This window comes from Talpa occidentalis, unplaced genomic scaffold (genome assembly GCF_014898055.3).
Source record: "Talpa occidentalis isolate TD23 unplaced genomic scaffold, MPIMG_talOcc4v2.1 talOcc4.7, whole genome shotgun sequence".
Classification (NCBI taxonomy): Eukaryota; Metazoa; Chordata; class Mammalia; order Eulipotyphla; family Talpidae; genus Talpa; species Talpa occidentalis.
Window position 1 is genome coordinate 34940979 of NW_023605083.1, and position 16910 is coordinate 34957888.

Consider the following 16910-nt stretch of genomic DNA (forward strand, 5'->3'; position numbering starts at 1 on the left):
GAACAAAGAAAACTGCTCTAATTTCCTTCTCAATAGAGGTCAGCTCAGAATTTTGTCAGTTTTTAAGCTGTTCATAACTCAAAAACCCAGATTCTATATTGCATTAACATTTGGGGGCTGGATTTCTGCACACCACATTTCTCCTTCGCCAGCTGACTCCCTGTCAGGTTTTCTAGTGGGGGCAATGGAGGGAGTTTTGGGGTTGGGGGACACAGGGCAAGAGAAAGGGAGTATGGGCTTATTCCCTCAAGTTCATTCACTACCACATTACCTTAGCAATCACCCTTTATCCTGTGAGAAGAAACCAGTTTCTGTCTACAGATTTTTCAAGCCCTTCCAGAACTCTGAGGTGCCAGCATAAGGCTACTCATATCCTCTCCTAAGAATTCTTGAGTCCGTGCTCCCTGATGCCTCTCCATGGAGTTTCTGAGAACCCAACACTTGCTGCAAAGCACCACCTCCAAGAAATAGGGATCTCAGTATTCATTTCCCTCTTTGCAGTTCCTATTAATTTCAACCTTCCTTTTGTTGCCTAATCCCAAAGGGTGGAGCTTCATTCTATAGTGACGATCTCTCTGAAACATCAGGAGCCACATTTTCCATGTTCAGGTCTTCAAAAGCTGTTTAACCTATTTTTATATTACATGGTATTTGTTTCAAAAGCAGGTGTTCCTCCTCTAACTATAGAAGGATTGTAGAGGATCCAATAAGGGATCAGGAAAAAAAAAGTAACTATAATAAAGTAAAAATCAAAATCAACAGGCAAATGGGCCTCCCCTGGTGGTGCAGCAGTTGAGCACTGGGCTGTGAAGCTGCCTGCAGCCTCTGCAGCACCAGTTCAATCCCTGGCCACCAGCAAGGGTCCCACATGTTGCCACCGGCTGCTCCCCTCAGCAGTGTATTTCGTCAGTCTGCCTGTTCTGTTCCCCGCTCTGACTCTGATGAAGTCTCTCACCCTCCTGTGCTTCTGACTATACCCAGTACTTGTATACACAAATAAATAAATCTTTAAAAAATATATATATAATAAAAATAATAGGCAGTAGACCTTTCCTATCTCGCCCGCTGCTCCCCTCAGCAGTGTATTTCAGTCAGTCTGCCTGTTCTGTTTCCCACACTGTCTCTGGTGAATCCTCTCACCCCCCCATACCTTTGACCTGTGCCCCAGTTCTTGCATGCATAAATGAATTAATCTGTAAAACAAATAAAATATTTTGAGAAATATCATACTGTTTTTCAGTTTTTAATATGCACTGGCAAAAAATACAATGACTAACAGTCTGTTGTTACCACTTTGAATTGTCTTAAGATACCAATAATTTTACCACCAGTGCAATTATTGATGCAGTGAAAAGGCAAAAAATATCTTAATTTTAGTTTAAAAAATTCTTTTTACAGCAGACTCTCTGAGTATCCTGGGAGCACCATAGATCTAAGGTCCAAAATTTAAGAACCACCTATGAAACAGTGAGCTAAAAGTAGTGGTGAAGTGTTAGAGTACTTGTAAGAAGTTTAACAAAGAAACCCTCTTTTAGGTCAGTGTGGAGATTCCCCTCTCTGCACTCAATGACATCACTGTGGTAAGATATCACTGTGGTGAGATACAATATTAAATCACTGCGGTGAGATATAATAGGTTTAATCTCAGGTTTAAAATATTGGAGCAGAGACAAAAGAGATGACCTTGCCCCTCATGATCATGATTGTTAACAAAATAGTTCCCCTATTCTTGAGATTCCTTCCCAAACAATTCCAAGAATTCTGAATTAGCTAAAGGAATAGGAAAAAGAGGGAGAGAGACAGAGAAAGATAGAGCTGGAAAGACAGAAAACCCTTACAGACTTACTGACTGACAGAGAAGAAAAAGCAGAGATAAGACATAAAACAAATAAACTGAAGAAAAGAAGAAGTGTGGAGGGAAACAAAAAGACTGGGAAACTGAATCAGAGAGGCACAATGAAGGAGGGAGACAAAGAGGAAACAAAGTAAGTATACTATTGCATTAGATTGCCAAAGAAAGAAAATGTAATCCAGTTTTCAAAAAGTCAATTACCAAGATTTTCTGCTTTACCTACGCGAGGTTGACTTAATGTGAACATGTGTGGGTGTCTGCATGTGTGTGAGCAGTATGAAAGATAATGTCCTTCCTTCCTCCATGACCTGGAAGACACACAGAGTGGTGATAGAGGTAGTGAAGAATGTTCTGCATTGGGAAAAGACAGATTTTTGCTGGTGCAATATAGAGGAGAGGAGTCACTGTACTTGAGATGAAGATCAATGCTTTCATTCTACCACTTACATATTCAAGCCTGGAAAAACTCAGCTTGTACAAACTGAATGCGATTTCTAAGTTTCTCTCTAGCCATAATAGTGCATGACTTCTTGTGTTTGAGTTGGAAAAAAAAAGGAATTCTTCCGAATCTGAAACTGCCACTGGTCCTCTTCACCATCCATTATGCATGCCTAGATTCTTAAACACAGAGTAAAAATCCAATCTGCATTTATATATAAACTCAAAGTCAACTAGTTCCTAAATCTTAACACTAGTACTGTGAAATATTAGGACAGATATAATGCTATAGTCATTGTAGTGTAAAAATAAAGCAACAGGTTAAAAAATGAAGTAAATGACATGTCTGTCACTATGACTATGTCAGATTAGTGTTCACATTGAATGAAATGAGCATGTGAACAGTGGTGAATATGATTACATTTCGAATTAGTCAATGAAAGTAAATGGGAGTCTGGGCTGCTGTTCTCCATTACGGAAACAAAAAGATAACTTTGCATCAGGTACTGGCAGGACCAGTACAGGCTGTGTGAGGCTCTGTGTAACACTGGCGAGAGGGGAGAAAATGAACTGGGGTACTAGCGCCAGCTGTCATGATGCCAAATAGGAAGATGAGTAGTCTATGGGGTCCTGCCAATTTTGTTGAATTTTTAAACTTCCAAACTGGACTCTGCTTTTTATTAAAGTGTCAGGTTTTTGTTTTGACAGTGGCACTATTTCTGAATCTGTGAAATGAAGTGGTGGTACCACAATGCTATTTCTCAAACCATTTTGCATATGGCCTGCACACTAAAAGACATGTAGTGAAACTTGGAAAGTGTAACACAGTCCATGTGGTTTTTTGTTGCGTTTGTTTGTTGTGGAGATTCTTAGTTCCTTTATATAATAAAGTTATAAGAATCCAATGAATTTTTTTTAAAGTTTAATTAACTCTTTTGAGTACAGAGTCCACTGCCCTTTTATTGCATCGCTATTTATTGGGCTGATAACATTACTTCAGTAGAATGGGAAAAGGTAAATGTGAGCCTTCTAGCTGCCTCTGTATGCCAGGTGTTCGGAATAAGCATATTCAGAAGCCTGAAGGTTGAGAGCCATGGAGAATAGCATATGACTCAGATTCTAGATGTAGTAATAAGCATCACATTAAAAAACTGTGTGAAGCATTCCCTAGGAGGTATACTGTTTACTTACCACCACTTCATTTTTAGGTCAATGAACACAAAGGGAAACTTTCCTTTGGAAAGATCAAAAAAGAAAAGGAGGATTTCAGAAATTAGTTACTGCCCTCCATGATATATAATGTCACACTGCAGAACACAAACTTATGAAAGTGAAATTTGGCAGAATAGGGGAGCTTTACCTTGGAGGAAAACCAGAACGAAAATGTCACGTTTGAAGTAAACATTAATGTTTTATTTTATGACTATGTTCCTCCTTTTAGAGCATCATTCCCTATATTCCCCTAAATTTTATGGTTGTAGTTTGACTATCACCCATCTTTTACAGGTGAAGCTTCACAATTCCAGGTGGCAGTAATAAAGTCCATACTTATAGATCTCCCAATATCCCCAATCTGAAGAATACAAACTGTGAATGTATACTAGTACAGCAGCTTCCATTTTCAGGATGTGAAACATTTGTTAATTTTTGTTGTTGTTTTGATTGGCTACATCACTTTATATAAAAATAAAACAAACATCAAAAAAGAGGTACAGCTAGGAAAATAATATTTACCTAAAAGTTTTAACATTTACCTAAATATTTTAACATTTAGTAGAAAAACATTCAAAGATGTTTCCCTAGAAATTTCACTTACCACTACAAAGCAAATCTTACCAATCTGAATAGAAATAAAGATAATGACCATTTATCAAGCACTGTTTATGTTGTAAACAATATACTAAGTTCTTTATTTATAGCACCTTTATGCCCATAAAAAGACTAATAGACTAGTGCTATTATCATACTATATTAATGCTATTATTACATTATTCCTCAATAGAATATCTCCACCTAAGAGAAGTCAAATAAAATTTATCATTATCAGGTGCTTTTTTTTATTTTTTAAAGATTTATTTATTTATGCATACAAGAACTGGGGTACAGGCCAGAGGTGTGGGGGGTGAGGGGATTCACCAGAGACAGAGTGGGGTACAGAACAAGCAGACTGACTGAAATACACTGCTGAGGGGAGCAGTGGGTTAAACAGGAGAGGTCTGCTGTGCCATGTGGGTAGATCCCTGGCTGACTGGGGATTGAACTCATGCTGCAGAGGCTGCAGATAGCTTCACAGTGCTGTGCTTAATCCCTTTCACCACCAGAAAGGCCCTCAAGTTACTTTTAAGTGGTGGATCTTGTGAAGAAAAGTACATTTGCCCGATTCTAAAGTCTTAATGTTGCTACTCTGTTGCTAATTATTTTTTGATGTAATGCAATCATAGTAGCAAAAAAAAGAAAAAAGGTAACCATACATTAAGGCTTACAAATCTATGAAATCTCTCTGACCTCTCTACCCCTAGTTTAAATTGAGTTCTGAAAGCTATAGTTATGTCTAAACATTATGATAGGATTGAACTAAGTGGGCAGAATGCAGAGCTGAAGACAATCTAACATTTAATGGTAACCTCCCAGAACAGAGCCAGATGTATTTAGGAAGTATCTACTCAAAAGATCCATGCAAGAAAATGATAATTTCAGACAATGGGAGTAAAGAGCTACAATAACAAAGTAGATTTGAAAGGGCAGCAGGTGAGCCTAGAACAATCTCCTGATGTACTGGAGAGGTGCATGTACTTTTTATACAATGCGTACAATCCCTTCTGTGTGAGAAGAACATTTCAAAAAATACCAAGTAGGATATACAGCTCTCCAGATAGCCTCATGTCCCTTAAGATTCAGTTCAATGAAGTGCTCCTATGACACTTATGCTGTAATCCTCAGGAATGTTGAATCACTGAGAGATGTATCAGATGAGAAAGGAAAGAAAGGGTAAGTAGAGGAGGGGAGAGGACTAGAGACTGCACAGACAGGTTGTTTGGGACAACGCAAGTAAGCGCAATCTCAGCCAAAGTGGATGTGAGAGATGCAGGGCATAACAACCAAAATGGGAGGATGAGATCAAAAACAACTACACACAGAGCAAGACAGCAGGGACTCATCCATGGGACAAGGTTCAATACAATCATTTGGAGAATGATTTTTGTGGTGAAGCTTGATGGTTTCCTCCACCTAAGCCCCATTATTTTTGTAGCTACCCCTTACCTTACTTATGTGCTCAATGTCCATTAGCCCCTGGTGGAGTCTCATCCAGTCATCAAGGTTTACTGAGTCAGTTTGTAGCACAGATTTGGAAATCACTAGCATGGAAATGATAAATAAACCAATAAGACTGGGGTGGGAGTAGGGTGTGGGTTGTGAGGAAGGGACTCATGGAGAAAATAAGATTTATTTATACAAGCACTGGGTACAGTCAGAAGCGCGGGAGGGTGAGAGGATTCACCAGGGACAGAGTGGGGAACAGAACATGCAGACTGACGAAATACATTGCTGAGGGGAGCAGCGGGCACGGCAGGAGAGGTCTGTCGCGCCATGTGGGACCCTCGCCCAGTGGCCGGGATCAAACTGGTGCTGCAGAGGCTGCAGGCAGCTTCACAGGCCAGTGCTCAACCGATGCACCACCAGGGAGGCCCATAAAGACATTTTAGATGTTGGAGCTCAGACTTTTAAAAATGTACCAAACTCTAAAAACTGCAGTTATGTGATGGCAATAACTATGTGGGTAAACATAATATGCATCTCAAAATAATAAAAGAAATGTTCCTCCTGGGACACTTTCAATACTAAATTCTGTGTCTGCAACAACTGAGTGTTAAATGTTTAATGCTGATATTAAGATATATTCAGCACAAGTTAGATATTTCAAAATATTCAGATTCAAAAGCAACATATTCATTTTAGAGTAAAAAGGCACATAGAAATTCTGCTTTACTGACTATCATGGATATGCAGAAATTTGACTAAAATCACACTAACTTTTAGGTTCAAAAATATATATAAAATTAGAAACATTGTAAAATCCCATCAATACAAAAGTGGTTAAAATGAATCTTGTTACATTCATGCCTTAGAAAATTCTATTATTTAAAATGTGCTGGTACAATGGATCTGTAAAAGGGCAAGCTACAAATTCTAGACACAAACACCAGTTGCATTCCTATATGCAAACAATGAACTAGAAAAGAGAGAAATCAAGAAAACAATTTAATGTGGGCATAAAAATAATGAAATAACGAGAATTAAAGAAAGGAGTTAAAAGACTGTACAATGAGAACTATAAGGCATTAAGAGGCCCTGGAAGACCATAAGTGAGCCCCAGGTCAGACTTCAAAGCAGCCCATTTGCAGGCCTTGCAAACAGTGGATGAGGCCCTGCCACGGGGTACAGACATTACGGATCTGGCAGAAGTAATGGCAGGCCCTGTTCCCACTAGCTGTGACACTTGGAGTAATGAGATATTTCCATGAATAGGAGTGGGACTAATTATCCCAGGGATGGTAGAGACCAGTGCAGATTTGACACTGAGGAGACTCACACTATGTCAAATATGAAATGAGTGGAGAAAAGGATCTGGGGATTTTGTGGTGCAGAGTAGGAGACACTGGTCACAGGACTGTCATTCAGCCAGAGACCCTGGAGAGAGGAGAGGTTGTACAGAGGCACACTCCCTGGAAAGAGAAGAAAACCTTGTGGAAGAGCTGGGATCCCCAGTAAAGATAATAGCAGAACAGGCTTTATGAACTGAACACCCTCTTACCACTCCTTGGGATTACCTCAAAAAAAAAAAAAAAAAAAAAAAAACCCAAAACAAAACAGAACAAAGCAAAACAAAACAAAACTTCTGTTCAGAGAAAAAAACTATCATTAAAATGAAAAAAAAAAAAAAAAAACTATCCAATGGGAAAAATTACCTGCACATTAGACATCTGACAATAACTAAATGAACTCATCCAACTCAACAAAAGGAAAACAAATAACCCAATCAAAAAATGGGCAAAACTATACAGACACACAGATGACCAAGAGGCATATGAAAAAAATGTTCATCATCAGTTATCTTCAAGGAAACACAAATCAAAGCCACAATGAGATATCACCTCATTGCCATGATAATAGTCCACATCAAAACAAAATAAAAAAAACAAATACTGGGGAGAATGTGGAGAAAAAGGAACCCTTATATATTGTTGGTGGGAATGTAGATTGGTCAGCTTCTATGCAAAACAATAAATAGATTTCTTGAAATATTAAAAGTAAAGCTACCATATGATCAAGCAATACTACTCCTGGTATCTACATAAAGAATAAAAAAAAAAAAAAACCCACAACCCTACATAGGCATGCCTATGCCTATTGCAATATTTACAATAGCCAAGTTATAGAAACAAACTAAATCGCTAGGGACAGAGGAAAGGATGAAAAGATGTGGAATATATATGTACAATAGAATACTAGTCAGCTATAAAAGGAGATGAAGTCTTGCTATTTGTGAACATGGATGGCGTGGGAGGTAATGATGCAAAGCAAAATAAGTCAGAAGATAAAAGACAAATACTATGGAAAATAGACAAACGGGACAAAGGAAGAGATAAAACCAAACCAAAACAAACCCTAAGATTCTGACTGTAGAATTGATGCTATGCTAAGAGGAGGGAGAGGGGTAGGGAACAAAAAGTATGGAAAGACCCAATGGTCAATGTCGGAGGACTGTGGGTGCCTTGGTGGTGGGTATGGTTTGCTAACATACATCTGAAGAGGTGGTAAATATATACCTCTGACTCATATGTGGTGATGTAGACCACTGGTGCCTGAAAAAAATAATGCAAATTAAAAAACAATATTTTATCTTTGTGTGTTTGTAAAATATAGAGAAAACTATGGACATATCTGTAGTCATCTAACTGTAGTCACCTTTTAACATAGAGAAAATGGGTAATTGTCACTTAAAAATATTTCAATATTATCATTATTTCCTATGGACACATGTTGTATTCATAATTGGGAAAATTTTTACTTCACAAATATATAGGGCCTCCCTGGTGGCCTAGTAAGGGTCAGCACTATTACTGCTACAGCCTGAGTTCATCCCCAGCCAGGGAGCTACCCACATGGCACAGCAGACCTCGCCTGTCTCGCCCGCTGCTCCCCTTAGCAATGTATCTCAGTAAATCTGCCTGTTGTGTTCCCCACTCTGTCTGGTTAATTATCTCATCCCCCACACCACTGGCCTGCACCTCCATTCTTTTACACAAAAATAAATTTTTAAAAAAGTATTTTAAAAAAGAATATATAGATAGATCTAACATATAAATAGGTTACAAGAAAACAACTTCTAAACTCAGTATTCCAAAAATATTTTATGCAAAATAAATGACTGAATGACAGAATATCCCATATTTGTGGACTCTTTTGAAATAATAATTAACTATATTAATAATTAAATAACTAATAATTAAATAAAAATTAAAATCTGTATAATGAACCACCTGTTATTTTACTCCTTCACAAAACACACTTAATATTTACATATAAATCACTAATCTGCAGGTATACTGGCATGGAAGAGTCAGCATTATCTGTCTGTAAGGAAAGTCATTAAACCAGAAAATGATGGAGAAAGATTATGTTCATTTAGATCTATGGGCTAGAAAGCATTTTAATGGTGCTAATAGCATAAACTCAACTATGTACTGTCAGGTTAGCTTAACTACAATAGGTAAAATTTTCTAGATGGTAATACAACTTCACAACCATACTATCCCAGTAGTAGTCCAGTCTTCACAAGAATGGAAGCAAGCAATAATGAACATAGGTCTGACTTTCCCTTTCTCGTTTTCTCATCCTGACAGATAGTCACTTGTTTTCTCACTCCAACAAATAATGAGTCTGGGAAAAATCCTCCTGGCACAGTCCTGCTATTCCCACATCTGGGATATATCTGGTTCAAGATTTCATAACCAGGGAATATTTGTAATGTAGTCCATTACAAATAGCACATGACTTTCTTTTGCATATGTTTTAAAAAAGGGTAAATGAATCAAAGGGATCATCATATCTTTTCCTTTGGGCTCAGGACAAGATAGGATGTGTACTTGAATCACAATTCAAAATCTTAGAACCTCCTCCAACCCCGGTGGAGCTATTTGTCTTCTCAGTATTAAAAGTAGCCCAGAAAGAGAAAATGAGCCTTCTATAATGAAAAGTCTGAAAGTTGGAGCTATAAACAACTGCATGGAGAGCTCTGTGCTGAATTTACACAGACTCTAACCATCGTTCAAGGTGAAGAAATCAATGCAGCACAAAAATCAGCCAATGAACCTCTGGAGATGCCTCATTCCCTGTGCTTCGCTTTTCTATATACTGTCTCATTCCTGATCAAGTTCTCTCCCCAGGGAGCGCTAATAGGCTAACAGCTACAGAAGTCTGTTTTGTTCTCTAAACCAGCAGGATAAAAGGATGCTCTGTGGAAAACTTAATACTACTTTTGACTTCCTTTGAGAGCTGCTATCCCTCTACCATAACTTTTGATGCCACTTCCGAGTCTCTTTCCCAAGCTCTTCAAAATACTTAACAGGCCTAAAGGGAAAAACAGATGTCATTAAAAAAAAAAAAAAGTTCATCCTATTCTAGGGATTAAAGAAGGCACAGCCTTCTAAACAAACAATGCTAGGCTTAGGGATGGGGGAAATATTTGTAGTACAATCATTTTCTAAAATGTTCATTTCCTAAAAATATTTGTCAATATATACCAGGTATTAATACCTATTCTATGCATTTTACTTGTATTAAAACATCTCATCCTTATGACAGTCTAGGGAAGCTAGTAGTATTGTTAGTCATAGCTCGCTAAACAAGTAAAGGAGAATGAGAAAATTTAAAGCTAAATAATGTATCCAAAGTCATATAGTAAATAAATACCCAAATATTCACTCTCCTGTACTGTGATCAAAAATGTCTTCTTTCTGAACCCTACTTAGCTAAAACCATTTTGCCTTTACTTTTCAGGTGTTGTTAAATTATAAAAACCAAGAAAAATAATTATCCCTAACCTCTATTTCCTTAGTATAAATAGCCATTTAGGTCATTTTCTTCTAGTTTCTCTTTCATATGTTCTTAGTACATAGCTAAAATTATTATGTACATACAAGTTTTCAAATGCTTTATTATGAAACAGCAAAGTATTTACTCTAATAAAATTTCCTCAGAGAGAAAAGTTAAAGAATTCTACAGTAAGCACCCACAAGCTAATAACTACATTTCACCAAAATCATTTTTCCATATATGTTCATCGCACATCTATTCATCCATTATATGCAATTTTTTACTCTATTTTTCTTTCCACCGAATATTTTACTCAATAAGAATTTTATTGTTATTTCCCATCAAATGTCGGCTCAATGTCTGCTAGGCCTTCTATGCAATCCTGATGAGGCCCATTCTCTTTATCTTATTTTATATCTTATTGTACTTAATCCTACACACATTGTGTGCACTTCCCTTAAAGAGACTGACCCACCTACACTCATCAGGTCTATGCTCAGGCCTAATCCTGGAATTTTACTCACTTGAAGTCTAGAACATAAAGATAATTCACAAATGCCTATCCACTGATAAATGACACTGACCTCAATGATAGGGATAGAGTGAGGATATAATGAACTATTATTGTCACTCTGTTATTACAGTCTTTCAATAATGATTTAGGATTATACCAAACACTACCTGAGTATCAAAAATCCTACTTACCCTCTTTGCTATAAATGCAAAATGTTTTCACTTATTCTAATATCCCTATGCCCTTATTTTCAGATTATTAAAATACAAGTCTGTATGGACAAGGTCAATATCCTCACCTTTTACCTCCTGCTACTCTAGTTTTCATTATCACAGATTCTGAAAATGGAAAGTGGGTGCTACTAATACAATGCCCTAATATGTGCAGAAATCCTTTCTAGAGCATAGGCAACCAATGATTAAATATGATTCAAAAATATATTTGAAGTTTTCCCAGGCATATTCATTCTTATCTTTATTCAGATTCCAGCAAATTGTGAATAGCAGAGGAAATACATCAAGAAAAGCTTTCCACAGTAGAGTGTGAACCCAAACTTAAAGTTTAAGTAGGAGCTGACTAATGAACAAGGTATAAGGAAATTTTTCCAGAAAAGGAATTTTAGCAAAATTATAGAAGAAAGAAGTATTAGGATGTACATGGAAGCTTTTAATCAGTTATTTTTCCTCATCTAGTTTGAGATAATAAAGATGTGAAAGTCAAACATTCAGGGCAAGACGATTTGCAACCTGGTATACTCTGATAAGGAGCTTGAACTTACTTACAGGGATGAGAATTCACTAAGGAGTTTTAAGAAGAAATAGGAAATCCAATAAGGAAAATTTTGCAACAAGCCATACCAGACGTAGTACCAATAGGGACAGATAAGAAGAAAATAGAGTAGAGAAACAGGTGGAATTCAGCTTTGGTGTAAACCCAAGGATAAGTAGTTTATTAAAATAATTTCATTTGAGCTAAACTGTGTGGAGATGATATGAACTATTCACAGGGAGTGGTCTGAAATAGGGGAAAGAAACCAATGGAAATAATAATGTACTTCAAGTGTGGTTTGGGGTTTTTATTTTTATCACTAGTGATGTCCCAACAGGGCTTCCACTTAAAATTAATGTTGTGGTCTAAATGCCCCCCAAAATTCATATGTTGGACTCTGAAGATGATTGTATTAGGAGGGAGGACCTTTGGAAGGTGATCAATTCACATGAGTGGAACCTTCATAAATGGGATTAGGCCCATATAAAAAAGACCCCCAGAATTTCCTAGCTTCTCCCATCATGTGAGCATGCAGTAAGAAGGCAATCAGTGGGGAAGAAAGCTCTCACCAGACATTAATTATGCTAACACCATATTCTTGGATGTGCCACATCCAGAATTATGAGGGAAAAGATTGCTGTTCATAAGCCACCCAAGTTAATAGCATTTTTCAGAGAAAGACAATCAAGAATATAAAATTTAAAAGTGGAGTGTAAGAGCTAAATCTCTCTTTTGGAACTAAACTGCCATTTTGTGCATGAAAGATGGTAAAATAGCAAAAAGGACACAGTTTCAAACCTAATAACAAGAATATTTTGGATTTTATTTAATTAAATCAATATATAATATAGTTGTGTTGCTAACAATAATTCTGCCTCAGTGAGTAATAAATTATTTACATTAAAATGTGATCTGAATAACTTATTCAAACCAGGGTATAAAAATCAGAATTAAAATCAGTTAATGATAACACAAATCTCTCTTGACCGCTTATTTTCTAGAGAAAAAAAAAAGTTTTAATTTCAATTAAATATTAAAATAAGAAGAAATTCCAAACTACATTCTGCCTTAAGGAAATATTCCAATATCCTATACATTTAAATAGTTGAACAATGAGGATTAATGTTCAGAATCATTATCCTTCATCATTCAAGTTTTGTAATGAGATGATTTGATTATTATTACTATATTATCCTTCCTAAGGAAAGAAAATTATAAAAGCAAAAGCTTACTCAGTGAGGGTCAAAATAATAGGTTTTCCTGCTTAACCTGTAATTAATTGAATTAATTAATGAGAACCTAGATGCTAAATTTTGGTCACTGGACTCTTTCTTTTTTTTTGACTTATAATAATATTTTAAAAGACCTATATTAACTGGAAGAAATAATCACTCTCCCTAATCAAATAAGAAGTAATTGCACAAAATTTAAAAATCTATAAATAATATAAGTAAACCATCCATTTGACAGAGTAATTCTCAGGCCTAAATTTCTCTTCATAAGGGTTCCATGAAGGAAATTTAAGAATGAATTTTTCTACTCAGGTTGTTTTCTTAAAGCAAAACTTGAAAGCTCCCAAAGCTAATTTGAATAACTCAAGTTTTATCCTACTTGTGTGCCTGTAGGAACTCAAAACCAGAAATCTATTGATTTTGGTTATCTCTGAGTATAGGGAATCCCCACTCAGCAGGTTCTCCAAAGCCAGACAGAAGAAGCTGATTGGTAAAGCCCTACAGGCATCTGCCATAAAAGTTGAAATTGAAAGGTTATTATTTCTCAAGCTTCTGTTGAATGTTCTTATCTGTGAAATCAAGATCACATAAATGACTAGAACATGGAATGCTAGGTTTAGGAAAAAGGTATAAAGGAGGTTGAGAAACAGTGTAAGAATCAAGTCCCCTTTGCTTTGAAGTCTATGAGCAAATGGTTAGAGGATCATATGATGATAGTGAGGATTGCTGTTCCTATTCCTTACATGCAGATTCTTTTCCAAATGTTTCTATATATTTATTCAATTTGACCTGCATATCAGCCTTGTCAGACAGGCAGAAATGACTTTTTGTTTTTCCAACTCAAGCAGTGTTGCAGACAAAAGTGGCATTTAAATGACAGCCACATCGTACTAATATTAATCCCCATAATCACTGTGTGAAGTACATATTGTCATTTCTATTTTATTAATATAGTGATGCATAAACATACCAAGTGGTGACTCAGCAGCTTAAGTCACTTACTATATAACAGAGTTAGGATTAAAATTATAAGTATCTTGGCATTTAGGAGAGAGGAGAGAAGAGAAAGGAGAGAGAGAGGAAAGAGAAAAAAAAAATTTTCAATAACGTTGCCTCTATTGAGCAGATAAATGTATTCCATAAAGGTAATGAGAAATCCCTATGAGGAACTGTTTTCAATGCTAAAAAGAATTTTTTTTAAAGATTTATTTATTTGCATACAAGAACCAGGTTACAGGCCAGATGTGCGGGAGGGTGAGAGGATTCACCAGAGACAGAGCGGGGAACAGAACAGGCAGACTGACGAAATACACTGCTGAGGGGAGCAGAGGGGCGAGACAGGAGAGGTCTGCCACGCCATATGGGTATCTCTCTGGACAGCTGGGATTGAACCCGCGCTGCAGAGGCTGCAGACAACTTCACAGCGGTGTGCTCAACTGCCTGCACCACCAGGGGAGGCCCTGCTAAAAAGAATTCTTAAGAGTCAAATGCAGAACAATTTGAAAAGGAAATGAGATGGAGTATATTGGTTTTGCCTTTATAGGGGAGCACACTTTTAACAACCTCTACTTACCATTCATAAAATTGAACCCTCCCTGTCCTTAAGGAAAACAGAACCAACACATATGGACATCCAAGTATGTGCCAAGTGCTTATTATAGGCATTATTATTATTTTTTAAAGAATTTACCCATTTCACAAAGGGAAAATGAAGATCAGAGATACACCCTGTATGTTATGAGACTGGAGAATGTATCTGATGTCAACCACCTTGCAATGAAAATTTTCCATTTTATAAGCACCCCCACCCCCAGTGCCCAGAGCAGGGATCCTCTTCCTACAGCCATGTGTGAATTTGCTGTGAGGATTCAGTGCTCTAATTTTGCACTCCAAGCTGAGGGCTTAGCCTAGTTCTTATACCTAACATGGTTCTAAATAATTATTTTTTGGCTGACTTAGGAAAATGGTTTGAGCTACAATCCAAATAAATTAATTGAAGGAATATTGGAAGGAAAAACAGTGTTGTTGAATAGAAATTATTCCATCTCTGGGCTAAGAACCAGTCCAGGGAACTACAGAAAATGAGAATACTCAAGGAGAAGAGTCCCTGTTTCATATCTGGAAGTAAATGTGAGAACAATAAAACCAAATGTGTCCTGGGGCATCCCTCTACATTTCAATCACCTTTTCCCTTTAGAGAGAGAAGCCAGTTTCATGGGCTGACCACATTGTTACTATTTAATTCCTGACTTCTTGCCACCTACATCATCCAGTTATGCTTTATCACCTTCTATTCCCCTTGGCAACAAGATCGACTATTAGTTTGAGTTGACTGTGGACACTTAAGAGGAAAAGCTTATAACCTATGAATATAGTCTTGTCAGACAGGGTTAAGATTTATTTCTGATAAACATGAAGGGAACAGGTGTTTTCACATCATTCAAAATGTAAGATGTGTGGCGCTACAATCTGTTTCTTATTTTTTTCACTTCTGTAAACTAGAGAGAGAGAGAGAGAGGAGAGGAGAGGAAATTTATGTACCTTCCTAATTATTTTACAATAAATTTTAGTAATAAAGCATTATTAAAGCCTTCCAATTTTTATAATATATATACTACTTTGCTTAATGCAAATAACATGCATCTATTAAAAAGTAACATTCAATAAATAAACAGTGGATACAATTCTTAATTTTGTGCCACCTTGATAACCCAAAACAGCATTTTTAGTCATAATTTTATATTAACATGACAGTGAGTTATGAAAATCAGCAAGAATATTATAAAATTAGGCATTTAACAAATATGTCACATATCACAGAGCAGCTACAAATAAATATACAATTGATGAATGGTTGATTCACAAAAATATCATTTAGATTTATTATAAGCCAGATCTGCTGAGTTTTTACTCTACTATTCAACCATGAAGATATTCCCTGAAAATACTGTAGTTGCAGAGCTGCTTCTCTTTTTCCTTTGTTACAAAGCCTGTTCCCCTTTCATTCTGTTACAGTGAAGAAGGAGATGAAAAAGCACTGCTGGACCCAAGTGACTTTTCCAGGGCAAATCTTAAGCAGAGTTTAAGTGTTTCTTATTAAAGTGGAAATCTCATTGCAATGAGATTAATGTTTACTTATCTGTCTTACCTACAAGCCCAGAAGGTTCTTAAAGGCAGAAACAATATCACACTTAGTCTTGTGCTTTGGAAGTCCACAACACTGCCTGGTATATAATAGGTACAATATATGACTTTTGGGTGACCTGGATATCTCTAAGTATAAATCCAGGGAATGAACTGGATCTCAGAAATTTTTTGAGGCATTAAATGTCACATTTTTGTGATTCTATAACTAGCTTTATTTTTAATATAGAGAGTGCACACACTTCCCATGCTTTTCTAAGTAACTGTATCATTTAGAAAAGCTGATGATACCTTGAAAAAAAAAAAAAAAAAACAGGACATGGAAATCACCTCTTCATCACTATCAAACCTCAATACACTCTGATTAAGCCACATGCCTGTGGGTAACATGATTTTCCTACAGATGTGTTCTTCTAAGAGTAACTAGTGATTATCATCAGAAGTCAGAAATGAAAACGAATGTAGCAGTATTAGGATATTACATATAAGTTCTTTCATTCAATCAAGAGTGACATATGGATTTTCTTTATCCATAAACAAAAACAAAAGTACCATCCCTTGTGAAGACTCCACTTTAGTAAGAGGAGGAATATAAATATATAATAATAGTACACTGCAGGAGGAGATTATTTCTACATTAGATGATCAACACCATGGTAAAATAAAATAGAGAAGACTGAGACATATTGGTAGTCTTATGAGAAGAGTCACGGTTTTACACAGAGTGGTCAGTGTATGCCTCAGAGAAATGTTAACATCTGAACAAAGTCTTCAAAGGAAAGAGAGGTACCTGAGGACATTCTGAACAAAAATAACAGCAAGTGGAGACTTAAGGCAGGCCCTGTGCCTGGTGCAAGCACATGGG

The 16910-nt window shown here is 36.6% G+C and overlaps 1 protein-coding gene across 9 annotated transcripts in view; it reads right to left on the bottom strand.

Annotated features, from left to right (window-relative positions):
- Positions 1–16910, bottom strand: part of LINGO2 (leucine rich repeat and Ig domain containing 2) — a 1109656-nt gene that overhangs the window by 885108 nt on the left and 207638 nt on the right. The window contains exon 1 of one of the 9 annotated variants that reach the window (XM_054689318.1): positions 5552–5633. The exons of the other annotated variants lie outside the window; for them this stretch is intronic. The gene's annotated coding sequence lies outside the window, so the exon portion shown is untranslated. Of the gene's footprint in view, positions 1–5551; positions 5634–16910 lie in introns of those variants that run through there. 9 annotated transcript variants of the gene reach the window in all.